The 16,953-nt window shown below is 43.8% G+C and overlaps 1 protein-coding gene across 2 annotated transcripts in view; it reads right to left on the bottom strand.

Annotated features, from left to right (window-relative positions):
• Positions 1–15,181, bottom strand: part of ACSL4 (acyl-CoA synthetase long chain family member 4) — a 129,051-nt gene extending 113,870 nt beyond the window's left edge. Inside the window, exon 1 of one of the 2 annotated variants that reach the window (XM_030210927.1) lies at positions 15,092–15,181. The gene's annotated coding sequence lies outside the window, so the exon portion shown is untranslated. The remainder of the gene's footprint in view (positions 1–15,091) is intronic. The other variant, XM_030210930.1, reaches the window with a different exon arrangement.
• Positions 15,182–16,953: the final 1,772 nt, after the last annotated feature.

Below are 16,953 nucleotides of genomic sequence, written 5' to 3'. Positions count from 1 at the left end.
CCAATAGCAGAAGCATGCTGCCTATATTTGCACTTTCTCCAGAGCGGGCATAAATATAAGTGTGTGAATCCTGGTTATACGTGTACAAATTTTGAATTTAGTATAGCTTTAACCAAAAAACAGTGCCCAACTCCACCTCCTTTAAATACATATAAAAGTACAGGGACAATTCAACTACGTTCCCATTGAGGAGGGGGGGACCAGACAAGATGTCCCCCGTCAGTATTATGCTTAAGTATTGGAGTCTTTCACCTCTGTGGGGTTAGAAATAATCCAGATATCATCTAAACAGTCCTATCCTGCTATCATAAACATCTTCATTAACCACCCTTCCAAATTTGATCAAAGAAATGCAGGAGTGCTTGAAAGTCTCTGGTTTCAAAGTTAATAATGGGGAATAATGAAGCTCTTTATTGTGTCAACTTGAACATTGCCACGCTGAACACTTCCTCATTCCCTTTTAGTTGGCTAGAAAAAAAATACGTGGCAATCCCCCTGATGCCAGCTCAGTAAGGGCTGTTTGATGCTAACCTACATTAATACATAAAATTAGTAAAGATTAGAGAGACTGGAACAATTAGCTGTACTACCAAATCAAGATAATGCTATTATTAAAATAAAGATTATTGTACCCCCCACCAGGATAAGTTCCATAAGTTTATACAAAGTAATAAAAGGCCCAGGTTTTCCAGACAGATGCTATTTAAGGATAAGAAGCAGGGGGCAGGAGGTCCCCAATCTATTCATATTTATATCATAAAGTGGCCCAACCTACAGCTGTGGTAAAATGGTTCCAGCATCAGGGTCATAACTTCGGGGGGGGGGGGGGGGGGGGGGAGGGGAAGCAGACAGTTTCCAGTAAGTCAAGCCATCTGATGTTGTGGACACTTAGAAGGATACAGAGAACCAGGAGGGGAAGTCTGTCCCATGAGTGATCACAAACCATAAACATTTGGAATAAAATGAGTAAAGATCCTGCTTTTCAACTATCAAAACTCAAGCCAAGTCAGTGTTAGTTTCTTTGAACCAGAAGTAGGGCCTAGTGCCTAAAAGTGATGGGGGGGGAGATGGGGCTCACACAATGGAATCAAAATGTTTGAAAGCTCAAAAGTTAATGGATTTCAACAAACTGTCATAGCTATCAGATCTCCCATTTGCATTTCTATGCTTATGCACAAATGGCCCATCTTCTAAACAGTAGGAAAAAAAAAGAGGGTAGTGAAGGAAATGATATGTGAGGAATATACAAGCATGAGAGGATTGACTGTAGTGCTGTATAGGTACCTTAGAAGAATAGGGTGTACACTGCAGGGGCGTATCTGCTATGGGGCCACAGGGGCCTGGCCCCCGCAGATTTGCCCCTGGACCCCCTTACCAATGACACTCTCAACCCCCCTCCTCCTGCCGTCACTCCGCTGTTGCACCTCACCTCCCTTTGCTGGCGGGGGACCCCAACCCCCGCCAGCCGAAGTCTCCGTCCTTCCTTCCTTCCTTTGTTTGAGATTGGTGGTTTCTGACGTCCTGCACGCACGCACGTACAACGTGCAGGACGTCAGAAACCACCAAACCCAAACGAAGGAAGGACGGAGACTTCAGCTGGCGGGGGTTGGGGTCCCCCGCCAGCAAAGGGAAGTGAGGCATGACGGCAGAGTGACGGAAGGAAGGACGGAGACTTCGGCTGGCGGGGGTTGGGGTCCCCCGCCAGCAAAGGCAGGTGAGGCGCGACGGCGGGAGGAGGGGGGGTTTAAAGTAGTCGGGCGGGGGGGAGTGGTGGCGGCGGCGTCTTCAGCGGGGGGGGGGGGGCTAAAATGTGCCCCCTCCCCTCTGGCCCCCCCCCTACCGTTGAAGTTCAGATACGCCCCTGGTACACTGTATACAAGAAAGTAATGTTAAAATCATACAGACACATTTAAAAAAACAAAACAGTGCTATTGACCCTAAAATGCCAGACCCACATTAAAATCAAGAATTTCAGCAAGCTTTGTCATCCTATATAATAATTCTCACCTCCAACGTTCTATGCGTCTGCCTGCCTGTGTCCGTAACTTTCTTCACAGATGGGCTCCGAAGCCCTAGCTGACGTCACTAGACCCATTATGACGCAAACCAGAGGTAAAAAAAAACCCGCACAGCAGATTCACTCTCCCCCCCCCCCCCCACGAGTTCAAGACCCCAACTCCCTGCCTCCGCTTTCCAGACCCCCCCCCCCCCGCAGTTCCTGACCCCCCCTTTCCGGTCGCAAACCCTCCCCCGCCGCTGTCGCATACCTGTGCTGGCAGGGGACCCCAACCAGTCCTCTTCTCGGCCGCGCGACGTGGACGAATGATGTGATCAAGTTGGAATCTGTTTGTGTGCCTGCGTCTGACGTACGTGCGTCTGACTTGGAGGAGGGGACGAGAGTGGGAATGCACTACCTGTACAAAAACTAAAAAATAAAGGGGGGGAACGACCCTGGAACACGGAGGAAGGGGGGGACATTGGAACTGGGTGGAGGGAGGGGCCCCAGGCACACACACTCTCTCTCACAGACACACTCGCACCCAGTCTCACTCTCTGTCACACACACACACACACTCGCAGATTCACTCTCTCTCTCTCACACAGTCACTCTCACACACACTCTCTCAAACATACACACCCGTTTCATTTGTGTCAGAAACGGGCCTTTTTTTTTTACTAGTTCTTTCATAATTTTCAATGAAAAACACCAAGTCTTTACTAGCCACATTGTCAGTATTTAGCAAAGTAATCCAAAAGGTTGCTAGCATTCTGCTTCAAACAAAATTGTTAGAAACCGCCATTAAACTATGACTATGAACCATAGTTAATATATTGCAAATCTGTGAAAATCTAAAGCAGTTTACAACAAAATTCAATAAAAAAAATAGGAGACACACAAAATAGCAGCCAACAGAATACAAGGACAAAGATTACAGTAAGAATCAAAGTTACAATTATTAGGTTATAGAGAAAAAGTTTACTTAAAATGACATATGGGTAGAAAAGGCACAAAACAGAACAGTACTGGTGACAGCAGGAGCAGAGAACAGAAATAAAGAAAAATAAAATCTTTCTGAAAAAGAAGATATTTAGCTGCATCTTGACTAAATGATTGCTCCAGTCTGAGATAGAAAGGAAGTGAATTCTATAATACTAGAGCAACACTGTCAAAGCTGCTTCTTCCACCACCCCCCCCCCCCCCCCACCCCAAACCTATGACCCTGACCCTGGAACCATTCTACCACAGCTCAAGGTTGGGCCACTTTAACATATAAATGTGAAGAGATTAGGAACTTCCAGCCATCCCCTCCCCAAAGTTTCTTATCCTTAAATAGTATTTATCTGGAAAACCTGGGCCTTTTATTGCTTCATATAAACTTATGGAACTTATCCATATTTGTGAATTTATATATATTTTCTAAATTTTATTTTTGTAGCCCTTGACACAGCCCTGCTGAGCAAAACATGGACTGTGTCGGGCATTGCTTTATACGTGAACTAATAAAGTGTGTATACATCCATCACTGATCTGCTCTTTTTTTCTTCCGTCTTGGAGTATGCGGATCGTCTGCCCTGTTGTTTTTTTTGGAACCCTGTGACTAATATAAATAAAATGTAGGTGCAAGATTGCTCCCTGTGTAAACCTGTGTTGTGTACATGATAGCGAATTTTATAAAACACTTTGTTTGTGTAAAGCCCAGCTCCATAAAGAGCAAGCCTTCGTAAAACTGTTTTCCCTTCCTTCAGCGGTTCCAAATGACCCTCCTCAACCACTCTTCCCTGTCCCGTGAACCTTAAGCAAGTTTAGTACAGTGGCGACTAATCGAAGGTCTGATAGCAGTGGTAGTGGAGGCAGCATCACAGACTAAAGATACATGGGACTCTTGGTGCATGTTCCTTTCCCAAGCCCCACCTTTCATACAGAAACTGGAGGGAAAGAAACATTAATTGACAGTTATAATCCCATGATGCTGCCACCATTAAGCCTTGGGAACAGCAACACAGTAAAACGCGAGGCAGTAGATACCGCCTACCTTTAGGCCTTGGACCAGGCCCTGAATTTTTAAGCTTATTCTACAGAGTACAGGAGTGTGGTAGCCGTGTTAGTCCACTCTTAAGGTTATCAATAGAAATCATCAAACAAAATAAAACATGGAAAAGAAAATAAGATACCTTTTTTATTGGACATAACTTAATACATTTCTTGATTAGCTTTCGAAGGTTGCCCTTCTTCGTCAGATCGGAAATAAGCAAATGTGCTAGCTGACAGTGTATATAAGTGAAAACATTCAAGCTATGACAGTCTGACAGGGTGGGAGGATGGGGGTGGGTCGGAAGTATGCATGGGGACATCAAAGCATATCATTGATATTCTAACAGGATGGGTGTGGATAGGTGAGGGTGGGGTGATCAACAGAGACATACAGTTTTATGGTTTATAATGGGCTAGGAACCCCAGGTCCTTGTTAAGTCCTTTCTGTTGGGTGTTAAAATATTCAATCATTCTGACTTCAAAGGTCTTACGTTCTTGGTATGGTTTTAAAGTCCTATTTTCTTTTCCATGTTTTATTTTGTTTGATTTCTATTGATAACCTACAGAGTACAGGAAAGGAATGGAAGGGAGTCTGGATATGCAGGTAGGGCACAAAATGCATAGAAACCAATATGTAGGAGCCAGGAGCCGAGAGCCACAACTGTGGTAAGGAAACCAGGCCCTCTCATCACCAGTTCTTTTCGGATGACAGGGCCTGGGTCCCCTGCCACTCTGTGGCCCTTATCTACGTTTCTGCTCAGTGCTCATCTGAACATGCACATGGAGAGATGGACATAGCCTCAATTAGTGCTCTTACGTTTTGTGAAACGTGCACAGAAAAGTAATTAAATAGTATACAATGTATTAAGTTAGCCCAGTACAGAAAAAAAAAAGGATTACTGTATTATTTATTTATTTGTTACATTTGTACCCCGCACTTTCCCACTCATACCCTGTTTCCCCGAAAATAAGACATCCCCTGAAAATAAGACCTAGTAGAGGTTTTGCTGAATTGCTAAATATAAGGCCTCCCCCGAAAGTAAGACCTAGCAAAGTTTTTGTTTGGCCCCGATGGGCAGGGCTGTGCCAACACGGTAAGCGGGTAAGCACCGCAGGGGGGTGCCGACCGCCATGCTTACCCTCGCCGCTTACCTGGACAAATATGGCGCCTATTTTTGCTGCGGACCCACTCCCTTCTCTGGCCTGTCTTCCTCCTTCATCTTTTACAGCTTTCAAGTTCGGCGGAAGAGCAGGCCCGCCCACCCAACATCCCTGGGTGTTGGTGCTCCTGCCATGACGGTTCCGTTCCGGCGTCCCTCCAACTACTGTGCGATCACTGCGATGTATCGCTCTCCCTTCTCGCTATCCGCCCGCTCTGCAGGCCTTTAAACTTCCAGACCTCCAGCAGCGTGCATCAGCGACATGAGCGCTGCCTTTGGCCAGCCCTGGAAGCCTCCTCTGTACAACGTCCCACCTACATGGGAAGCTGTACAGAGAAAGCTTCCGGGGCAGGCTAAAGACAGCTCTTACATACCGTAGCTGATGCTGCGTGCCCAGGGTAGGGGTGGAGAGAGCTGAACAACCCCCCCCCCCCCCCCCCCCCGCATTATCCAGAGCCAAGTCAGTGCACAGCGACCCTCCCTCCCAAAAGAAAAGACGAAAAACGAGCACAACCCTTCCTCACCACTTCCCGCCAAAGGGGTATGATTGTCATTGAATAAATCTTGCTTTGTGTTCATAAATATCGAGATCGGTAAATGTACCATAGATTGTTGTACATGGAAATAACAGTAGTAAGAAGAAATTTTTAATAGGATTCACAGTTTGTCTGGTTATGCTGGTTTGTGATGAGAATAAAATGTTCATTTTTTTTGTTCAACAATAAATGTGAATTCTTCTTCATGAAAAAATAAGACATCCCCTGAAAATAAGACCTAGCGCATCTCTGGGAGCAAAAATTAATATAAGACACTGCCTTATTTTCGGGGAAACAGGGTAGCAGGTTCAATGCGGCTTACATAGCAGTAGATTACAAAGTATAGAACAGAGAAAAAAAATGCAACTTTTGTTTCTGAACAAAAATAAAACAAAATCATTGTCCCTCAGAATAAAAACGCCAAGCATGCCACCACCACTACCACTTCAAGAAAAATGTAAATCAGGCCTCAGGCATATGGTTTTAAAATATGTGTATTCAGCCGTAACACCCGTAACACACATTTACTTCCCCTCTTAAAATTCATATTAACTAGCACTCTCCACTAACTACCCTTTTAAGTTAATATAAAACTTCAATGCGTTTTTAATACAGGAAGCATGTGAATCAATGAACCTGCTTCTGGTATTCCCACAATGTCTTTATATTGACTTAATTCAGAATGTTAAACCAAAATATACTACTGTACTGCTGTGCGAGGCAAGTACACCAGACTTTTAAGGATGTATTCTTTAGAGTTCTATTCAATTTCTACACTGAAAATTTTTTTAAACAATAACCAATGCTGTAAAATATTCAGGCATCAGGGTCACCCAGGCACCAACTGGACCCAAATCAGAAATCAGGAGCGTACTCCTGGTGGAATTCTGCACAACTGCGTTAAGTACATAGTAACATAGTAGATGACGGCAGAAAAAGACCTGCACGGTCCATCTAGTCTGCCCACGATAAACTCATATGTGTATACCTTACCTTGATTTGTACCTGTCTTTTTCAGGGCACAGACCGTATAAGTCTGTCCAGCAGTATTTCCCGCCTCCCAACCACCAGTCCCGCCTCCCATCACCGGCTCTGGCACAGTCCCCGTATAAGTCTGCCCTCCCCTATCCTAGCCTCTCAACCACCAACCCCTCTTCCCCCCGCCACCCAATTTCAGCTAAGCTTCTGTGGATCCATTCCTTCTGCACAGGATTCCTTTATACCTATCCCACGCATGTTTGAATTCCGTTACCGTTTTCATGTCCACCACCTCCCGCGGGAGGGCATTCCAAGCGTTCACCACCCTCTCCGTGAAGAAATACTTCCTGACATCTTTCCTGAGTCTGCCCCCCTTCAATCTCATTTCATGTCCTCTCGTTCTACCGCCTACAATTTGTTGCACAGACGTCCCCTTCCCTGCAGAATTTTTCAATCTTCTGCAGAATCTGCGCAGCCACTTGATCAGAGGGAGCAAAGAACATGGGGATCCTCAACACTGTTCCCTGTAAAAACTGTGTGGCTTTTGGTAAGAGGCTGCACAGTAGTTCTGGCCCACCACACAGCCAGCGCACTGGGACCTACCTCAGCCTACCTCCACCACCACCCTGCTACTGCTTTCCTAAACCAGCAGCTATAAGGAGGTTTTTGCAACTACATTCAAAGCGGTTTACATATATTCAGGTACTTATTTTGTGCCAGGGGCAATGGAGGGTTAAGTGACTTGCCCAGAGTCACAAGGAGCTGCAGTGGGAATCGAACTCAGTTCCCCAGGATCAGAGTCCGCTGCACTAACCACTAGGCTACTCCTCCACTCCAAAACAAAGGCAGCCATCATGGGACCTCATTGAACATACCATCCCCTCTGACATCACTTCTTTGTTCCAGGGCAAAGAAAGCAGCCACAGGTCTGATAGTGAGGTCCCAGGATGGCACACAATGAAGCTATTAAGTAGTACATTTAAAACAAACCAAAAAAAATATTTCTTCACTCAATGTGTAATTAAACTCTGGAATGTTTTGCCAGAGAATTTGGTAAAAGCAGTTAACAGGGTTTAAAAGTTTGGATAATTTCCTAAAAGAAAAATCCATAAGCCATTATTAAGATGGACTTGGGAAAATCCACTGCTTAGTCCCTCATTCCTCCCCCCTGTTGACCCCCTCCCTTCCCCTCCTCTACTCTCTATTCCATCTTGTATATGACTTATAGTATTGTACTCTTCCTTCAACATTGTAAGCCACATAGAGCCTGCCTTGGTGGGATTATGTGGGATATAAATGTTCACAATAAATAAATAAATAAAATCTGTTTACTGTTGTAACATCTTGCCAGGTACTTGTGACAGGATATTGGGCTTGATGGATCTTTGGTCTCTCCCAGTATGGCAACACTTATGTTCGCTGCCGCTGATTTAGAGAAGCAGCAACAGCGGTGGGGAGTATAGAGAGGGGCAGACACTGCATGGAAGAGGGGAGCAGAGAAAGAAGGCAGACGCTGGAGAGAAAAGTGGGAATAGACTATTGTAACGCACTTTATGCTGGCTGCAAAGAGCAAATACTCAAAAAAACTCCAGACAGCCCAGAACACTGCAGCTAGACTCATATTCGGAAAATCAAAATATGAAAGTGCCAAACCCCTAAGAGAGAAGCTACACTGGCTCCCACTCAAAGAATGCATCGCGTTCAAGGTGTGTACCCTAGTTCATAAAATCATCCAGCCTACATGTCAGACCTGATAGACTTACCACCCAGGAACGCTAAAAAATCATCTTGCACATTCCTCAATCTTCATTTCCCCAACTGTAAAGGTCTAAAATACAAACTTATGCACGCATCAACCTTTTCCTATATGAGCACACAGTTCTGGAACGCGTTGCCGCGCAACCTAAAAACGATCTACGAACTAACCAGCTTCCGCAAACTACTGAAGACCCATCTCTTCAACAAGATATATCACAAAGATCAATACAGGTGAAATTCCCCACATGTATCTAAAACTGCCTTAAAATATTTTTATTGTTATATCATTATTACGCTTTATCATTAACATGTAACCCAAAATCCTCTGTAATACCAAATATCTATTCTCTTCTTGTATCCACTACTCATGATGTATTGTAAGCCACATTGAGCCTGCAAAGAGGTGGGGAAATGTGGGATACAAAAGAAAGAAAGAAAGAAAGAAAGATAAAGAAAAAGGGCAGATGCTAGGTGGAAGAGGAAAGAGAAAGGAAGACAATAGAGTTAGTGAGAGACTGGGGAATAAGAAGAAGTGAAACAGGAGAGCAGGGATGAGAGAAAGAGGTGGTGAGCTGTAGGTAGACAGCAAAAAGAGGGAAATTGAGGAGTGGCTAGTAAGAAAGAATTAAGTCTGGAAAGAGGCAGAAAATAAATTGAAGAAAGATGAAAGAAAAAGGAAGGAAAGAAATGACAAATGAACAGGAAATTCTGACAAGAGAGTAACGAGAAGACGAGGAAAGCAGAAAACAGAGACTGGGACCAACACAACTGAAAAAAACGTAAATGGCCAAAGGTAGAAAAAAGAATTTTATTTTAAGATAAAAGTAGTGTGGTACCTGTGTTAATAAACATTAACACCTTATTTCCATTTTCTATTTTAATTTATTCTCTTTATTGGACTAATTTTAATACCTTTTTGACTAACTTTCAAAGACCAAAACTGTATACTGTCCTGACCTGAGAAAGGAGGTTTTGGCCTCTGAAAGCTACTTGAAAAATGTATTTAGTCTAAGAAAATGGTACCACATTTTCCATTTATTTGTATTTGTTAATTTGACTGTAGTGATTGGAATATGTTAGTTTTTGAAATTTGCATCTGCTCTCTTTATATTTTGCACAGTACAGGGAGACATACATGGCTATTTCTCTTTCTCTAGTGTTCCACTGTATGCAATGGAAAGGGAAAGAGGATGGGATTTGGTATACCGCCTTTCTGTGGTTACAATCCAAGTGGTTTACATATTATACACAGGTACAGTGCACTCCATTTAAGCGCACGCTCTGTTTAACTGCATGCCGTACTTCGGTCCCATTTTTGGCGCTATCAAATTCTATGAGGACAAACTTCGGTTTAGCGCACCACTGATAAGTGCAAGATTCGCTTATATGCATGGTTTAAGACCGCTCTTCTGCAGGAAAGACTCAGCATAAGCGCACGCACGGAATATGGAAGCCGATTGGCACGTGACAAAGGGGCGATAAATTTTAAATTTTGTTGGTTAACTGCCACAGGCAGAATAAGCAAAAGAAAGTAGTTAAGAGTGTACACTGGAGTCGTCGTCGTCAACGTGCAACTGTAAGACTAACACTGGCTGAACAAATAGAAGTTCTTAAAAAATTAGAAAACAAAGTCAAGCATCTATTGCTAAAGAATATGGTGTCAATCCCAGTCAAATTTCACGTATCTTGAAACAGAAAGATCAGCTTCTGGAAGACTGGCAAAACAATACAAATCCACACAGGAAACGTAAACGGGCGGGGAAAAGCTGAGGATGTAGATGCTCTTCTTCGGTGGTTTTCTCAAGTCAGGAGCAGACAGTTTCCTGTCAGTGGTCCACTGCTTATGGAGAAAGCTAATCAGCTAGCTGAAAGTCTTGGACTAACTGAATTCAAAGCCACTGCTGGATGGTTGGAAAGATGGAAGGAGAGGAACAACGTAAAATTCAAGAAACAGCATGGTGAAAAACAAGACGCTGATGACTTTGGTGCTGAAAATTGGGTTGTTTCAGTTCTTCCTACCATATCTTGAACGAGTTTGCACCTCGTGACATTTTCAATGCTGACGAAAATGGTCTCTACTGGTGAGCGATTCCTGATGGAACACTTGCATTCAAACAAGCCGAAACTACAGGAAGTAAAACATTGAAGGACTGACTGACGATCCTCCTTTGCTGCAATATGGATGGGAGTGAGAAGTTGGAACCACTCGTCATTGGAAAGAGCAAACAGCCCCGTTGCTTCAAGAAAGTTAAGCGACTTCCTGTGTCATACGAGGCTAACGCAAATTCATGGATGACTGGGGAAATTTGGAAGCAGTGGCTAAAGAAGTTAGACACTAGAATGTGGGCACAAAAGCATCAGATTGTGTTGCTTTGTGATAATTGTGCTGCACACAGTGATGATGTCAGGCTAACGTGAAGGTAGTCTTCCTGCCACCACACACTACCTCTCTGATCCAACCTATGGATCAGGGCATAATAGCCAATTTCAAAAAACATTACTGGGCTCTTTTGCTACGTCGTCTGATGAGAGTTATGGATGACCTGACTGGCAAGGATAAATGTGCTGTTGAACTGGCTCGTAATCTATCACTGTTGGATTCCCTACATATGCAGAAAGAAGCCGGGAATCATGTTACACAGGCAACCATTGTGAACTGCTACAAGCGGGCAAGCTTTGTTAAGGATGTGGAGAGGGACAAAATAGATGCAGCTGTTGCAAACGCGTCAGATGAACAGGCTATTGACATCCCAGGCGGTGTTACTGAAGAGGAGTTTCATCACTACGTAGCTGTTGATTACGATCTACAAACAGCTGACGACAGCACTGTCGTCGAGATATGCGCCTACACGCAGGCAACAACAGCTGATGATAAAACAGAGGATGAAATGAGCAGCGAGGCACATGCTGACGAAATTCAACAACCTCCTTTCACTTTTGCAAGAGCACTGGAGTCTCAACACCATGCGGGTCTGTCTGGAGGCCACTGGATATCAGTGCTATGACAGTTTTTACCATCTGGCAGAAGTAGTCTATGGAACTCACAGACACAATAGTGTATAGAGGACTATCACTGATTACTTCAAGTAAGTCTAACATCAGTTAACGGAGACTGTATAACGTCAGTTAACGGAAACTGTATACTGTACGTATAATAAACAGTACTGTACATACGTTTATCAGATGTCAAGCTTCTTTGGGTCACAATGGTTAAGTGCACGCTCTGGTTAACTGCTCATACAAGGGAGAGCAATGGTCCCTTTTAAGCTGTATTAAACATCCAGTACCTAAGTAAAATTCAGAGCAGCTCTAAACTACAAGTGAACAAGTAGAGAAAGCATACAGAGTACGGCTCATGGAAATCTTTATAACCTCGCTGAGTGTTTATATACATTTGGGTATGTATCTGTAAGAAGTGCTCACAAGGTAATGTAACGGAAATTTTTTGCTCACATCAACTCAGTCCTTTGCTCGCAATGAAACGTTAACTCAGTCCTTAGAGGGATCATTAACTGGTGAGGATTAGTTTTCTCACTGCAGTCTTCTTGCACTCCCTCAGGTCAGTAAATTCCAGTTCTCAGCATGTACCTGTACTCTTACACTATTCTCATGAGAGAGACAGAGCTCACTGCCAGAACATATCAGTTGCTTTGGGGCAGTGCAAGAAGAGTGCAGCCTCCAAGCCAGGTGGAAGCAACTGTGTTGGTTGGTAAACTGGCTGTTGGGTTGTTTGGTTGGGAGGGAGGGTAACTGGCTTTCTGCTGTTACTGAAGTGGGGAGTAGGTTGACTGGCTCATGTTTGCGGGAGGCAGGCGAGGCTCCTTGAGGAAAGGGATTGCTGTATGGTTAACTAACTGGATGACTTTGAATACAGAATGGTAGGGAGTATACATAGAGAAATCTGCTATGCAGGGGTCTCTGGTTTTGTTAGGGCTTCTAGTGATCTGGCGATCCACAGATCCTAAAAGTATCTCTGCAGCTGCACTGACTTCTTGAAAATGCTCCTCATTTTCAACAATCACCCTTGTGTTACCACAAATACTGGCAGATGCAGGAACTTGGCACTACCTGCAGCTCTGAAGCTCTCTTTAGACTCTGTAGATTGATAAGGTAAATGCCCTGAAAACAAGAACCTCTAGTTATTACACTATTACTGTATTCCTGGAGAATTCTGCAGTATGACCATATGATTTATGTTTTACTTTGTATTTGGAATTATTTGTTTCATAAAGTGCCCCTGATACAGCCTTTTGGTGAAACGTGGCATGTCAGGCTTTTTATGAAAGAGATCCCTCATGGTGTGCAATAAATTCTGTGAAGAGGTTGGTATTATTCGTGCTTGCTGATCCGTAAGCTCGCTCTAAAGTCATGCACAGATGGTTTAGTGCATGACTTCCTAATGCAAATACAACATCAAATTGTTGCTCACTGATGCATTAAACAAATTGTATATGCAAATAGGACCTGTATAAAACTTGTGTGCTAACCTGGGAGAACACACCAAATGTATGTGTGCATGTCCAAGCAGAAAAGCATATCAGTAAATATCTGTGCATGTCCTAGAATACTGTTCTGTGACAATGCAATTTTTTTCTGCTCTGACCTATGTGCAGCTCTAACTGCACTTTGCTGCATCTACACAAAATAGCCCGTAAACTTATCAGCACTGATTTTAATACGCGTGCACTGTTGTCCACTGCAAGGCTTTACGCTGAAGTAGTTCAATGCAGAATACTTTTCTGCACCTCAGCTCAGAGCTTGAAGCACTCCAGGCAAAAGTCAACCAAAAGTGATTACCTTGTTTTGGGGAAAAGTAGTGTTTTGCCACATCAATCCATGTCAATGAATAGAAATAAAGATGAAACCTTTTTACTGGCTCAACAATGCATTTCTTGATTATCTTAGTTAACACTTCTTTCCTCAGTTTCACTGGGCAGAAAGGGAGTAGTAATTACAAAGGCAAGTCAAAAATTGCACCAAGTCTAAGTTAGACGAATAACAAGGTTATATCGCCTAATGTTTGTTTACTCTGTTTCTGTGGAATCTGAAAAGAGAGTATCAGGGTTATAGAAAGTGTGGGTGACATTAAGTACGTCAATGCAGAGTGCCAGATACAAGTCTGGTCATTTTGTTGGGCAGACAGGATGGACAATGCATCTTTATCTGCCAACATTTTTAATATGCTACTTACTATACCTTACCAGGAGCCACTGAACAGACTTGTTCTGGGGTGTCATTTGTCTAAGAATGTGCATAAGCCAGTAAGGGCGGAAAAGAGACACCATGTGCTAAAAACAAACAAACAAAAAAAGCCACCCATGCAGAGCATGCCCAAACTTTTTGGGCTGCACATCCCTATTCTATGATTCACCAATATGGTGAATCATAGAACTAGGATGTGCAGCCCAAAAACTTTCATTTCATGTCGATTACAGGAACTTTCATTTTATGTCGATTACAGGAACTTTCATTTTGTTCAGGTTTTTGGGCATATTCTTACAAAAGCGGGCATATGCTCTGCAAAAATACATAAGAGTGTGCAGTATTACCACACTAGTGCCCAATGTTCCCATAATAAGTGCCCATATGGGAACATTGGGTACTGAGTTAATAACTCCCCCCCCCCCTGCCCCTCTCCCCCAATAAAAACATAATTTGGGGGGTTTTCCCCTGTTATTCTGGTCAGAAAAGGACATGAAACATGAGAAATGTAGTTGTCATTTCAAGCGTGCATGCCTCCTAAGAAAGAACTCCAAGGCAGGCTACCACCTGAAAGCGCAGCTGCTACTACTACTACTACTATTTAGCATTTTTTATAGCGCTACAAAGCGTACGCAGCGCTGCACAAACATAGAAGAAAGACAGTCCCTGCTCAAAGAGCTTACAATCAAGTAGACAAAAAATAAAGCAAACAAATCAATTAATGTGTAGAGGAAAGAGGAGAGGAGGGTAGGTGGAGGCGAGTGGATACAAGTCAAAAAGCAATGTTAAAGAGGTGGGCTTTCAATCTAGATTTAAAGATGGTCAGCTCTTCCTGGTCCCCCTATACACAACCCCCACAGGAACCCAGTGAATTTTTTTGTCAGTACCCAACAAGACACTTTGTAGACAGTAAATCTCTCCTAACAGACCAACAACATAAGAAATGTGAAGGATTAAGAGGGCAACAGACCGTGAAAACCCGTGTTCAATCCACTGACTGACATCATGAATCGGGATTCAGTCTCCCAGGAAACAAGAAGACCGGGAGCGAATGCGATTTATCAGTGTCAGGGGAAAAGGCTCCAGGGAGGGGGACTAAACCCCGATGCCTTTGAAAAGCACAAAGGGAGAGCAGAGGAGGAGAAGCGCCCGACCCCCCACCCGCTTCCTACGCTCCTCAAGGATGATCCAGAAACTTCCGCGCGGGAGGGCTAGGGATTCTGGATCTCCCTCCTCACCCCCTCCCCCTCCCCCTCCAACAGAGACCAACTACCTTCCTTTCAACTTTTAAACACGCTACGAGGGACTTTTTCCCTCCCTCCCCCAGCACAGACACGTCGACACAGCGGCCCGGGATTTACTGCCGTCAACCGAAAGGAACCGGTCCGCTCTCTCTCTCTCACACACACACTTGTTCCACTTACCCGAGAAGAGCCCGCGCTCACAGCTCTCGCGCCACCACCACCAGCCGCGTGCAAGGTAAACGACCGCTAGTAACCCCGTAGCCCACTGGGAACGGAAACCCAGTCACGTCATCTGATTCGATGCGAAGCCTGCCAATGGGATAAGCCGGTGGAGGCCCCCCTCCCCTACCTTCCTTCTTCCACCCACTCCCTCCTCCCTCCCTCCGTCTAGCCTCTTGCTTCACCACCGCCGCCCCCACTCCTTTCCAGAGGCTTGCGTCACTAGGGTGGAACGTCATTGCGGGAGGTGGTGTGGCTCGTGCCGGCCAGTGTGATCTTTCTCTTGGCTCAGTTGACGTGCCCTAGATTCGTGTATTTCCGTTTCCGACCCGTGGAGGGGGGGGGGGGGGTGTCCCGTGTTATAATAACTAAGATGGGTGATGCACCTAGCACAGCTCTAAACTAGAAGCAGTGGCGAAAGGCTGAGAGAAGGGGGTTATTGGAGGTTGATCACGTGGTGGGTTTTGTATTACATTACAGTAACATAAAGACTGTATGCCATGGCCCATCCAGTCTGCCTAGTAAAGTGGTTAGGGTTGTAGCTGCTCCTCTCTGCTGCCCCACTTGGGGGTTTATATATAAAAACGAAACAATAGAAATAAGGTTTACACTTTTCATTGGACTTACAAATATAATACAGTTTTGACTAGCTTTGGGAGGCCAAGACAGTCTTCCTGAGTTTGGTTTGAGGTTGTAATTGTCATTTTGAGTTGAAGCTCCTAATGCTCAATTTCCATCCTCTTGATATGTAAGGGATCCCATATATATCTCATGCATTTTTAAATTTCATCACACTTTTTAAACAAACATAAAACAAAAAAGATAAGTCAAATAGGTGTCATCTTTTTTTTTCTACTATTATTTTTATTTATTAAAGTAGACTAAAATGCTACTATACTATGATGTTTTTTTCTCCAGTAGGAAAAAAAATATTTAAGTATATTATATCTACATTATTGCAGTACAGCATCCTTTTTTGGGGGGGAGGGCAGTTAATTTCTTGTACACCAATAATTTTCTTTACATGGCTGTTGCTCCCCAGGGGTGGGCAACAACCCAGTCTGGTTTTCAAGATTTCCACAATGAATAAGCATGAGGTTAATTACATGTACTGCTTTCATTGTATGCAAATAGATCTCATGCATATTCATTGTGGAAATCTTGACAGCCAGGGTGGGTTGTGGCCCTCAAGGACTGTGGTTGCCCACCCCTGCTCTAGGGTATACATGCTTAGGTCTTCAACTCTCATATGCCTTTTGATGCAGACCCTGCACCATTTTTGAATGATTACTTTTCCTCTGAACCATTTTTAGCCTCACATTACAAAATTCCTTTCATATTATCTGTTTTCTGGCACCTAAACAGGAACTGGTTAGAAAAGACAGCAGCAAAAGGCGCCACATCCCATGGCCAGGCCAAAAACAAAGTATGGCCACAGACAATAAAATAATCCAGGAATTCTCTTTAGTATTTTAATTATGGTAAAGATAAATTGCATCATTTTTCTATATCATCAGCTGTAGGGTAAAAATAAACGTGGATAGCTTCAGTGAAGAACCGGGAATGATACAGGGCTGTAACCTGAGCCTTAACCTTTTCACAATGTCTACATCAACACTGGACAGATAGTCAGCCCCAGGCCTAAAACTAAATGACTCAGATATCAAATGTCTGGTATATGAAGATAATCCAACCATTTACAGTAATTCCCTTCTCCAGAAGATTTATAAGAGAAACAAAGGGGCCCTTTCACTAAGCTGTGGTAATCACTAATGCATGCTTACCGCACCTTAATATGGCCTACCTCGGGGCATTCCATGGTG

The sequence above is a fragment of the Microcaecilia unicolor genome, chromosome 7, assembly GCF_901765095.1.
Source record: "Microcaecilia unicolor chromosome 7, aMicUni1.1, whole genome shotgun sequence".
Classification (NCBI taxonomy): domain Eukaryota; kingdom Metazoa; phylum Chordata; class Amphibia; order Gymnophiona; family Siphonopidae; genus Microcaecilia; species Microcaecilia unicolor.
The sequence above is the reverse complement of the archived record's forward strand: the minus strand, read 5'-3'. Positions and strand labels throughout refer to the sequence as shown.